This window comes from Muntiacus reevesi, chromosome 22, assembly GCF_963930625.1.
Source record: "Muntiacus reevesi chromosome 22, mMunRee1.1, whole genome shotgun sequence".
NCBI lineage: Eukaryota > Metazoa > Chordata > Mammalia > Artiodactyla > Cervidae > Muntiacus > Muntiacus reevesi.
The window spans coordinates 29,579,667-29,591,123 of record NC_089270.1 but is presented as its reverse complement, the minus strand read 5'-3'; positions in this window follow the sequence as shown (position 1 = coordinate 29,591,123).

Below are 11,457 nucleotides of genomic sequence, written 5' to 3'. Positions count from 1 at the left end.
TGGTGCAATCACTTTTTATTTTACATTTATTCTATATAATTAAATCAAAAGATTAATCATTTCAAGGCATGAGCCCATTAAAAATGTTCAAACATCGATTCTTAATGTTATTACCTAGATAATAACATACTCAAATGAAATATAATATGGTGTTTGTTGTACCTGGAAAAATTAATGAAGCAGAGAGAAGAAAAAGGAAAGAAGTAAAGCCCTTTAAGGTTCCAATTGTATTTTATGTCAACTTTTTCTTTTAGTCCTTACTTACCCAAGCTACCAGGGTTTAACATATAAGTTACAGATTATGTCTATAATACATATATTATCTCATTACGTTCAGTTATTTCATAAATTCAAACTTGCAGTTAGAAACTGTTGGCTGCTGGATATCAGCTGCCATGTTTCAATTTGACAGTATTAAAGCAGACCCTGTATTTGCTTACCCAATCATAGCTTTCAGAATTGTAAACCCATGAAACAATGCTCATTTGAGATGCCTCAACAGAAAACTGAATCACTGCAGTATTTCGTATAACTTTTTTCATTAATTAATGTCAAAAAAACAAACAAACCAAAACTGTGATCTTTCATATACAGCATCTCCCTACCTCCTACCCCAACAGGTTAGAATAATGTCTCTTGAGCAGGGTTGGTTCCAAGAACATGCTGGTTATGTTTATATACAATATCAAATCTACGCTACTTTTGGTTTTCAGCTCTGTGATTTTTTAAGAATCACCTAGAATTTTTTTTTAGACCAGAGTAAATAACAAACATTTATTGGTGTCACTTATGGTAGAAAAAAGTTCCTACACCAGATACACATGACCCAATTGTTAAATAGAACATTTTCAAGGTGAACACACGCCCTAACCCAGCTTTTTCTTTTTTTAACCCACTTTTGATGATAGCCAATTCCTCCTTGCCCCCCACCCCAAGACATGTGAGCAACTGCTAATGAAGAGCAGTAAACCACCACTTGGGCTATAGCATTTTCAACTCCACTCCAAGGTGAAGATTCCAATTACATTCGAGACTTAAGTTCTCTCAATTTTCTCCTAACAAAAGTTCCTGAGTCCAGTATCTACAATATTACAGCACTAGCAGAGCAGCGTCTACAACTCATCTTTGTCTGCTGCTTCCTCCTCGTTGGTTGGGGGAGGATCACCTAGAATTTTGAGAGTTACTAAAGAAATACTTCAAGGTAAGTAGGCAAGTGGGCTTAACAGCTGGAAGCAAAAAAATTGCAGAATGAATGTTATTAAAAGCTAGCACACAACTGTACTCCTTTAATTAACATGTACTGAATGACTAGAAAGAATAAAGAGCCAAGCACTAGAATACACAATATTATTGCACTGTCAAATCTTACTCTCATCTTAGTTTCTACCTTCATAGGACTTAGAAGCTATTCAGGGTTAAGAAAAATATACCGGATTCACATGAATAATTATATCTGTTAGAAAAAGAAACATCTGAAAGCTCATTATTTTAGTGTGTGGTCAGGATGTCAAAATAACTGTCAACCACTTAAAAGTCTTAAGTGTTTTGACATCTAATTGTTTTGACATATAAATAACTGATTTATTATAACACACACACACAAAAAACACAGTAAATAGAAGTTAGCTGGATACATTTTTAAGCCATTATTTCCTTGAAAACTAAACTATGGGGTAGACTGCCTTCTCAAAGCAAGTTGGATAGACTCCTGGAGACAAATTAAAACTCCCCCCTGGAAACTTATTTTTTATAAGAGCAAATATTGACATAAAATTACTAAGCTAAAGAAACACTCTGTATTTGATATTTTTATTCTTTCAACCTTATAGCTTTGTAATTCTATTATATAAACCATGTATCTATATGAAATTATTTTAATAAAGTGTGGACTGTGCCACGTAGCACTTTTACCACCAGACAAGAGTTACTTACACATACAATCTAGGGTTGGGACAAGTGTTCTGTCAAGAGTGGTACAGGATTACTTGAAGTATTAGTCAAAATACACACTTTCTCGCTACACCCAACCAGAATTTTGGGAGATACATCCTCAAAATGTGTATTTTTAAAAACCCTTCCAGTTGATTCTGATGTACACTAAAATTTGAAAATTGGTAGACTAAGAAGCCTGTGGAGGAGGAGAGTAACCAGCAGCAGTAACTACGGAAGAGCAAGAAGTTAATAAACATAATTTCTTTTTAACAAATGGGCTTACATTGAAAATCACTTAGCTTAGGCTTCTATTTATCTGTATCTATGTTTTACAGGTGAATTGTCTTATAACCTGTTCAGTTCAGTTGCTCAGTCATGCCCGAGTCTTTGCGACCCCATGGACCACAGCATGCCAGGCCTCCCTGTCCACCACCAACTCCCAGAGTCCACCCAAACCCATGACCATTGAGTCGGTGATGCCATCCAACCATCTCATCCTCTGTCGTCCCCTTATCCTCCTGCCCTCAATCTTTCCCAGCATCAAGGTCTTTTCAAATGAGTCAGCTCTTCACATCAGGTGGCCAAAGTATTGGAGTTTCAGCTTCAACATCAGTCAGGACTGATCTCCTTTAGGATGGACTGGTTGGATCTCCTCACCATCCAAGGGACTCTCAAGAGTCTTCTCCAACACCACAGTTCAAAAGCATAAACCTTTTCAGTAGGTCTGGTTTAATTTTTAAACTATCATCTCTGGTTTTGTTCTTCCCACCGAAAAAAATGTGAAATGTAAATAGTTTCATTTAAGTAAGTTAAATAATTGGGAGCTTGGCTCAATGTTCTAAATTTTTCACCAAAAATGGTTTATTTTTCCACACATATATAAAATTCTTACAGTAAGATTTTCAGTGATAGATTCATTTAAATGAAAGAGATCTTATGGTAATTGACTAAATTACCTTCTTCTAATTAATTATTCTTCTTAATTACCACCTTCTCTACTCCCGCTCAAGTTTTGTTTCAATTTCCTATCAGCAGACAGGCTGAGTTTAGAAAACCGTCTGAAAAAGGTCAATGCTTCACTTCCTCTGTACATAGCTTATTATATTTAGGACACTCAAATCATGAAAAAACACTTGATTCTCTTGAGACATAGAAAATACCCTCTTCTTGTTGTCTTACGATCTCACTGACAACTCCTGTTCAGGATCTTGCTGAATTTTCCTTTGAATCTTTTTTTTTCCATTTATTTTTATTAGTTGGAGGCTAATTACTTTACAATATTGTAGTGGTTTTTGTCATACATTGACATGAATTAGCCATGGATTTACATGTATTCCCCATCCCGATCCCCCCTCCCACCTCCCTCTCTACCCAATCCCTCTGGGTCTTCCCAGTGCACCAGCCCTGAGCACTTGTCTCATGCATCCAACCTGGGCTAGTGATCTGTTTCACCCTTGATAATATACATGTTTCGATGCTGTTCTCTTGAAACATCCCACCCTCGACTTCTCCCACAGAGTCTAAAAGTCTGTTCTGTACATCTGTGTCTTTTTTTCTGTTTTGCATATAGGGTTATCGTTACCATTTGAATCTTAAGGTTGATCCTCAGCCTTCTCTTTTCTCTTATCCTCTCCTTAACTGATTTTATCTTATCCCATGGCTTTGAATATAAGACATGCTGTGACCTTCAGATGTGTGACTGTAGACTTTATCTTGCCCACTGAGCTGCAAACTCCTGTATCCAACTTTCTTCACTGGGCAGTCTAAAAAGGTGTCTAAAACTTAACCAGGCAAAAACAGTACTCTTTATGACCAAGCTACCCTCACATTTCTACTCCAATCTCTGTCTGTCTCTGCTCCTCCTCATCTCTGTAAATGGCACCTCCAATCTACCACCTCCATCTAGGTTGCTCAAGGCAAAATCTTCTTCTTTAATCCATTTCTGTTCTTCCTTCTCACATTCAATTTATCACCATGTCTTACTTGGTTTTATTTCCAAAATACATCCCAAATTTACCTAATTCTGTTTTCACTGCCACTCTAGTTCAAGTCTCCATCCTCTTTCCTAAAACTATTAAAATAGCCTCGTAATAAAAAGTGATTTTTTTGTCCCAGAATTGGCAATGAGGGCTCACAGCTAAAAGGCTAAAGTACCTTAAATTCTAAAGGGAGTTAGAGCCTTCCTCCGAGACTTAAGAAGAAGCAACAGAACTCAACTTACTGCTATCAATGCCGTGAGTACTCCTAGCTACCTCCTCCAGTCCTTAGAGAACCTTGGAGGGAAAAGAGGAATGCTAACAAAGAAACTTATGGAAATAGCACAGTTTGTGTTAAGAGACTTTCCTCCTTTTACTTTTGAGAGAGGGCAGGATAAAGTTTTCTCCTCAAAGTAAAGTGAGGGAGAGGATCAAGAAAATAATGAAATCAGGGACCCTGCAAGAAGGGAATATTGAGAAACAATATATATAATAATTCAGAGAAAAGTTTCTAACAGCTTGGGTTTACCACACAATCCACCACTTACTAGTTGTGTGACATGAGGCAAACCTTGGTCAAATTGCTTGACCTCTATGTCTCGATTCCCCTCTCTATAAAATGACATAACACATATTTCACAGAATTGTTGTGAGACTTAACATACACCGCCACATATAAAGAAGTCAGATCTTGGCATATGGTAAGTGCTATATCAGTTCAGTTCAGTTCAGTCACTCAGTCATGTCCAACTCTTTGTGACCTCATGGACTGCAGCACACCAGGCTTCCCTGTCTATCACCAACTCCCGGAGCTTGCTCAAACTCCTGTCCATTGAGTTGGTGATGCCATCCAACCAACTCATCCTCTGTCGTCCCCTTCTCCTCCCATCTTCAATCTGGGATTCAAAGACCAGATTCAAAAGACCCAGCATCAGGGTCTTTTCAAATGAGTCAGCTCTCTGCATCAGGTGGCCAAAGTATTGGAGTTTCAGCTTCAGCATCAGTCCTTCCAAAGAATATTCAGGACTGATTTCCTTTAGGAAAGACTGGTTGGATCTCCTTGCAGTCCAAGGGACTCTCAAGAGTCTTCTCCAACACCACAGTTCAAAAGCATCAATTCTTCGGTGCTCAGCTTTCTTTATGGTCCAACTCTCACATTCGTACATGACTACAGGAAAAACCATAGCTTTGACTAGATGGACCTTTGTCAGCAAAGTGATGTCTCTGCTTTTTAGTGCTATATAGGTACTAGTGATTATTATCATCGTCATAACCATTATCACCAGCATTATGTTGGTCACTACTTGCTGGGTTGCATAAAATGCAAATCAAACTTGGGGCTCTTGACTGCAATGGAATTTAAGGAAAACACTCCTGGGAGAGCCTGACATATCCCTTTGGGGTTGCAGGCATGTAGGAACATAGAAACTGATATGGGCTTCTGTTACATGACCCTTAGAAGGTATGCATGAAAATATCCAACAAATCTACAGGAGTAATCAAAACAGCAGGGCACTGGCAGGAAAAGAAACACACAGAGAACTGGACAGAAGGGAGAACCAAAAACAAGTCCACACATATATGGTCAACTAACATCTGACAAAAGAGACAGTAAGTCTCGATGGAGAAACACTAGTCTCTTCAGTAAATGGTGTTGGGAAAACTGGACATTCATATGCAAAATAATGAGAGTGGACTCCTATTATTATTAAACCACTCATAAAAATTAATTTGAAATGGATTAAGGACTTAAATGTAAGACCTAAACCTTAAAACGCCTAGAAGAAAACATACAGAAAAGATCTCCTTATAATTGTTCTTGGCAATAATATTTTGGATATTGCACCAAAAGCACAAGCAAAAAAAAAGAAAAAAACAACAGGGACCATCAAACTAAAGAGTTTCTGCACAGCAAAAGAAACAATTAGCAAAATGAAAACATAACTTATGGAATGGGAAGAAATATTTACAAACCATATATTTGATAAAAAGTTAATATACATAAAATAAAGAAGGAACTCATACAACTAAATGGCAAAAAATCTGATTTTTAAATGGGCAGAAGACTTAAATACACATTTCTCTAAAGAAGGAATACAAATGTCCAACAAGTACATGATAAGGTGTTCAATATCGCTAATCACCTGGGAAATGTAAATCAAAACCATGAGATATCACATCATAGCTGTTGAAAATGGCTATTATCAAAAAGATAAGAGATACAAATGCTGGTAAGGATGTGAAGAAAAGGGAAACCCTGGTGTTCCGCTGGTGAGAATGTAAACTGATACAATGGCTATGGAAAACAGTATGAAGATTTTTAAATAATTAAAAATAAAACTATCATTTGATCCAGTAAGCCTACTTCTGGGTATATACCCAAAGGAAATTAAACCATGATCTCAAAGACATCTACACACCCATGTTGAAGCATTATTCATGATAGCCAAGACATGGAAATGACCTAAGTGTCCACACACAGACAAACAAATAAAGAAATGTGATAAATATATTAAACTTACACAACCTTATATGCCAATTATTTCTCAGTGAAGCCAAAAGGAAGAAAAGAATATATATCCAGAGTTTTTCTAACTTGGAGGGGGAGGCAGTTTTAAAATTGCCTGTGAATGCAGTTTTAAAACAAATGTGAATGAGCTATTGCTACATTAAGTGTGATGTTAGGCTTTCCTTGAATGCCCTTTACCAAGGTGATGTTCCTTTACCAAGATGTTCCTTTCTGTTCCCAGTTTGCTGAGACTTTTCTTCTTTATCAGAAATGTATACTGTATTTTATTTCAAATGCTTTTTCTCTGTTGGATGACCATATGATTTTCCTTTTTTAGTTTGTCGGTATGGTAAATTGCACTGATTTTAAAAGTTTAAACTAAACTTGCATTCCTGGGATAAAACCCTCTTAATTATGATGTAATATCCTGCTTATAAACTGATGAGCTCAACTCACTAACATTTTGCTTAGAATTTATGCTTTTATGTGCATAATGGATATGAGTCTAAACTGTTCTTTTCTTATAATGTCTTTGCCTGGTTTTATCAGGATAATGCTGGCCCAATAGAATAAGTTTAGACGTATTTCCTCCTCTCAATTTTCTGGAAGAGTTTACAGAATTAGCAATATTTTCCCTATAATGTTTGGCAGATTTCACAGTGAAGCCATGGTCTAGAAATTCTCTCAAGAAAGCTAGCTGGGGCAATTGCAAAGGTCTCCTCATCTGTTTTCTGTTTCTTCAAGATCACTGTCCTTTGTCGCCTAATGGCCAATGTCTTAAAAATCACTTTCATAGATTTTGTCAGCTCTTCCAAGCAGGAGGGTAAACCTGGTCTCTACTATTCCGTTTTGTTTGAATTAGATGTCAAAGACTTTAAATTAACAAAAAAGCAGGCCTATAGCCCCCTTCATGGATTACAGTCTTGCCATGGCAAACAAACTTGCATAACTCAATGAAGCTATGAGCCATGCCACACCGCAGGACCAACCAAGGCAGACAGGTCATAGTGAAGGGTTCTGACAAAACATGGTCACTCACCTACACCCAGACATCCTAGAGTGTGAGGTCAAGTGAGCCTTCGGAAGCATTACTACAAACAAAGCTAGTGAAGATGATGGAATTTCAGCTGAGCTATTTATAATCCTAGAAGATGATGCTGTTAAAGGGCTGAACTCAATAACAGCAAATTTGGAAAACTCAGCAGTGACCACAGGACTAGAAAAGTCAGTTTTGAAAACTGAATAGGTCAGTTTTCATTCCAATATCAAAGAAAGGAAATGCCAAAGAATGTTCAAACTACCACACAATTGTGCTCATTTCATACGCTAGCAAGATTATGCTCAAAATCCTTCAAACTAGGCTTCAGCAGTATGTGAACTGAGAACTTTCAGATGCACAAGCTGGGTTTGGAAAAGGCAGATAAACCAGAGATCAAACTGCCAGCATTCATTTGATTACGGAGAGAGCAAGGGCGGTCCAGAAAAACATCTACTTTTGCTTCATTGACGATGCTAAAGCCTTTGACTGTGGACCACAACAAACTGGAAAATTCTTAAAGAGATAGAGAACCAAACTATTACCTTACCTGTCTCCTGAGAAACTTGTATGCAGATTAAAAAGCAACAGTTAGAACCGGACATGGAACACTAGACTGGTTCCAAATTGGGAAAGGAGTACGTCAAGGCTGTATATAGTCACCCTGCTTATTTAACTTCTACGCAGAGTACATCATGCAAAATACCAGGCTGGATGAATCACAAGCTGGAATCAATCAAGACTGCTGGGAGAAATATCAACAACCTCAAATATGCAGATAATGGCACTCTAATGGAAAAAAGTGAAGAGGAACTAAAGAGTCTCTTGAAGAGGGTGAAAGAGGAGAGGGAAAAAGCTGACTTGAAACTAAACATTCAAAATACTAAGATCATGGCATCTGACCCTCTCACTTCATGGCAAACAGAAGCGGAAAAAAGTGGAAACAGTGACAAATTTTATTTTCTTGGGCTCCAAAATCACTACAAATGGTGACTGCAGCCATGAAATTAAAAGATGCTTGCTCTTTGGAAAGAAGGCTATGACAAACCTAGACAGTATACTAAAAAGGAGAGATAGACATCATTTTGCCAACAAAAGTCTATATAGTCAAAGCCAAGGGTTTTCCAGCAGACATTTATGAATATGAGAGTTGGACCATAAAGAAGGTTGAGCATCAAAGAATTTAATTGTGGGGCTGGAGAAGACTCTTGAGAGTCCCCTGGACAGCAAGGAGATCAAGCCAGTCAATCCTAAAGGAAATCAACACTAAATTTTCATTGGAAGGACTGATGCTGAAGCTGAAGCTCCAATACTTTAGCCACCTGATGCAAAGAGCTGACTCAATGGAAAAGATCCTGATGCTGGGAAAGACTGAAGGCAGGAGGAGAAGGGGTCGACAGAGGATGAGATGGTTGGATGGCATCACTGACTCAACAGACAAGAATGTGAGTAAACTCCAGGAGATAGTGAAGGACAGGGAAGCATGGCAAGCTGTAGTCCATGGGGTTGCAAAGAGTTGGACAACAACTCAGTGACTGAACAACAGGCCTGTAATATTTTTCAATAAATTCTACTTAAAATTATAGAATCCTTTTTCGGCAGCTATGTTACACTATTGGCTTCTAATAATTGTACAGCCAATTAATATCCTCTTGTAAAAAACAAATATTTCTATAAAGTATGAGATAAAAGTTTTTAGACTTAATCCAATGGCTTGTAAAGAATCCACCTGCAGTGCAGGAAACGCAGGAGACATGGGTTCAATCCTTTGATCGGGAAGATCCCCTGGAGAAGGAAATGGCAACCCACTCTAGAATTTTTGCCTGAAAAATCCTGTGGACAGCAGAGCCTGGCAGGCTAGAATCCAAAGGGTCACAAAGAGTCAGATATAACAAAGTGACTGAGCATGCATGCACAGACTTTTTTTAATAGACTGCATTTTAGAGCTGTTTTAGTTTCACAGCAAACAAACTACACATTTAATAGTAGAAGATGATCAAATTTACTGAATCTTCTTAAAACCTTGTAAGGCAAAGAAAATTTAATTACGGTAACTGGAAGCGATGATTGGGAGAAAGAAGTGATTTCATGTTTATAACTTATTAGCTATTTACAGCCCCAAACTTTTCTCTACATTGTCTTACCCCCATAACTCATTGTCCACTGAGCAGTGATCTTTTTAAAAGGTAAATGAGATATACCTGACTTAAAACCCTTTACTGGCTTCTCATTACACTTAGAATAAATTCAAACTCATTATCTCCCTCAATTGCCCACAACTCTCCCTTTCACCCACCACCCACCAGTCACTCCTGGACAGGACCTTTGTACTCTGGTCTCTGCAGTAAACACTCCCCATATCCTTGCATGGTTGGCCCCTCATTACCAGTCAAGTCTCAAGTCAAATGTCACTGCCTCAGAGAAAATCTCCCTGATTGCTAATCATTCTAATTATTAGTCACTGTCATACTGCTCTCCTTTATTTTCTTCATAGTATTTATCGTTGTTCAAAGTCTTAGTTTACTCAGCAGCTGTCTCCTCATTGGAATAAAAGCTCCTGCAGCACCGCACGGTCTTGCTCATTACTAAGAACTATCACGAATGCCTGAGATACATCAGCTGAATAAAGGAAGAATGGAGATCATCTTCATAAGATGTTGAAAACTGTGTCTAATTTTAAGTCTTCTCCTACTATTAGTCTCTTTTAGGACAGACTCTATATTGTCAATGTCACTTTTTAAATTGTAATGTCCAGAAATGTATACAATTGTCCAAGTGTTATTTGATCAAGTACAAAACATAGCAGGACTATAACATTTTCCAATAAATGCAACTTAAGATTATAGTAGCTCTTTCTTGCTACACTATTGGCTTCTATTAACCAGTACAATCAACTAAAATCTTCTTTTAAAAAAGTATTTTCAGTGTTTCTGTACAGTAATGACTTCTTCACATTTAAACAGTTGGGATTTGGGTATGAGATTTAGCACTAGTCCCTAAGTTTTCTCTTGCTAAACTCAAACCAACATTACAACCAACTAGATTCTTTTTGCATCCAGGTTTTGAAACCTAGCACATCTGTTATTTCTCTCAGCTTCACAGCATCTACAAACTTGATACATACACCATCAGAATCCTCATTTAAGTCATTAATAAAAATGTACAATGGCATACTGCCAAGAAAAACTTCTATGGCTTATATCTAAAGTCCCACCTCCAAGCTAACAAGAATTCACTAAAAAAACACATTTTGGGTATAGTAGTTCATTTCAAGTTAACTCACACCATCAAGTTATACCATACTATCACACGAACTGTAATTCTCCATTTCATCCATAAGGATAGCATAATGCTCAACCGCTCCATCATGTCTGACTCTGTGACACCATGAACTGTAGCCCAACAAGTTTCTCTGTCCATGGAATTTTCCAGGCAAGAATACTGGAGTGAGTTGCCATTTCCTCCTCACAGGGACCTTCCTGACCCAGGGATCAAACCCACATCTCTTGAATCTCCTGCACTAGCAGGCAGACTCTTTACTACTTGTGCCACCTGGGAAACGCAAGGACAGCATGAATACTTATGATAAGTAATCTATCTCTCCTTTGCCTCTATCTTTAATATTCTCTCCTTGAAAGTCTACCATAACATAAAAGGAGGCTTGATATCCTGTCATTTTGCCAGTTAAACATTTAAAAGGATGATGGTATTTTTTAATAGGCTTCTTGGCTTTAAACCCAAGAAGTGGCTGAACTCTCTTGATTTTCCTTCTAAAGGATTGAATTCTGCATTCAGTGTAACAATCCATTGTTCCCATTTGTCCTTGAACTTGAAGAACAATTCTTGGTTATGAATAGCACTGCTCCAAAAACATAACTTCTAAAATATGTTACAGTTATCAGCAACATAGTCTTTATACCTTCTCTCTATATATTGTGTATCTACCATCTTTACCTTTGAGACACTAGACAATACCAAAGTAACTTTTGAATCAACATAGGAAA